We start from the raw sequence: 2,293 nt of genomic DNA on the forward strand, positions 1-2,293 counted from the left end.
GGACAAAGACTTGAAGATAGAAGAGGGCTGCCAGCCAAGGCATGTGGGCAGCCTCCAGAAGCCAGCAGGAAAAAGACAAGGGAACTTGCTCTCCCTTGGAGCCTCTGATGGGAACACAGCTCTGTCAACATGTCGTTTTTAGCTTATTAAGTCCTATTTCACACTCTGGTCTCCAGAACTGTAAGGTAATATGTTTGCATTGTTTTAAGCCCCTTAATTTGTGGTAACTTGTTATAGCAGCAAAGCCTTAGCTTGCCCATTAGTGCTCCCCAAGACTTAGCCTTGAGTGAGCTCCTCCAGTTAATCCTGTGCCTGGCTGCCAAGAGACAGAGTTAGGTGGCCTCTGAAGGGACACAGGTCTTAGAGTTGAAGGACACTGTTGGGTTGGGGACATGGGTGGGCTGGACTACCTCAGGGGTAAGGATGGGGATCCAGAAATGACGCATCACAGGGAGTAGAATAAGAGTCATAGTGTGGCAACGGTCAGTCCCTGTGCTAGGTGTTGGGCGGTGTGCACACCCAGCAATGCCAGTGTTATCTCACGGAAACACCCACACAAGTGTGCAAACATGTATGTCCCAGGATGTTCTTGCAGTATCATTTTTAATAGCAAAACATTATAAAGATCCAAGTACCCATCAATAGGGACATATATAAACAAATTATAATATATCCACAAAATATAATAATAGGCGGCCATTGCAAAAATGTACCGACTGGGAAACTGCCCACTATAAAGAGAGAAAAGACAGCAAGTTACAGAATGGTCTCATATTAAAAAAAAAAAAAAGAGCAAATAAACAAACACTCCTCTTCCTGAAGAAAATAAAAATAAAAACAAAAAACTCCTATGTATGTCTGCTTGTATGAACAGAGAAAAAAGTCCGAAAGGACATGATGACCTCTGGGAGACAGACTTTATAACCTATGTATTGTTTGACCTTATTTGAGCGAACGCGTTGTCTTTTATTACATGTNCAGCAAGTTACAGAATGGTCTCATATTAAAAAAAAAAAAAAAAGAGCAAATAAACAAACACTCCTCTTCCTGAAGAAAATAAAAATAAAAACAAAAAACTCCTATGTATGTGTGCTTGTATGAACAGAGAAAAAAGTCCGAAAGGACATGATGACCTCTGGGAGACAGGCTTTATAACCTATGTATTGTTTGACCTTATTTGAGCGAACGCGTTGTCTTTTATTACATGTCATAATATTTTTTTAAAGAGATGGTGCAAAGGTTAAGAAAAGCAAACTAGACTGTTACTGTTCATGACATAAAGTTGTTTGCAGAAAGGACCCCCTGGGCTGCAGGATACCAGGGCTGCACTGAGCGAGGGGCTCGGGAGGCCGATGGGCAGAACCGTGGGGGCTCCTCTGGGGAGCGAGGGTGTGGATCCCCAGTGGGAAGGTGGGCACACCCAGCCCGCTTCTGTTTTATAGATGTGAGAGCTGAAATGCTGAGAGGGGAACTCATGCATCCCTCTACATTTTATGGTACTTCAGAATAAAATATAACTTTCCGGCCTCCATTTTAATGAATTCTGAACTTCCTCATAATTTACACTCCCTTTTTTATAATCCGTAACTTTCACAGGAGGGATAAAATTTTCTGCGTTTTACTGCCGATCCCAAGTGGTTATAGAATGACTGCACTTTAAACCCAAGGTCTTGTTCACATCCTGAAGGCCCAGCCATCAAAAGAGACAGAGACAGGTGGAGAGAGGGTCCCAGGAGGGCAGCCAGGATGGGGTGTCGGAGTCTGAGATTCCAGTCCCAGCTCTGTCCCTCTGGCTCCCACTACAAGGGTCGTAGCTGGTGTGTGGATGTCCTCTCTTAGCAGCGGGACTGCACACCCTCTGAGGGCAGGAGCTTCTGTGTCCCCAGAGCTCAGTGCAGAGCCTTGGAAGAGTGACACTGACATCTTTCTAGAAAGCGAAGCCCTTCCAGGTGTCCCTGGTTGACAGAGCTCTTCTGCAGGCTTCTCTGAGTTGCCTCCCACAGCAAGGCTGGGCCCAGTGGAGCAGGCTGTATTAACTGCAGTTTACAGATGAGGAAACCGGGACTTAGACATGAAAGGGGCGAGCTCTGCCCTGAGTCACTCAGCAAACTGGTCTCGAAGTTCAGGACAGAATCACATTTCCTCATTTTCTTGTCTCTTTCAGCCGGAGCCTCATTTCATCTCTTTTATATCTTCTGTTTCTAAGGTACATTAAAAAAAAAAATCACTTAAAATATTCTCATGAACAGTAACAAAAAGGCTTCAGGTAGATTTTGTTTGCTAAAAAGGGGTT

Source organism: Galeopterus variegatus, unplaced genomic scaffold (assembly GCF_000696425.1).
Source record: "Galeopterus variegatus unplaced genomic scaffold, G_variegatus-3.0.2 Scaffold1578, whole genome shotgun sequence".
NCBI classification, from domain to species: Eukaryota; Metazoa; Chordata; class Mammalia; order Dermoptera; family Cynocephalidae; genus Galeopterus; species Galeopterus variegatus.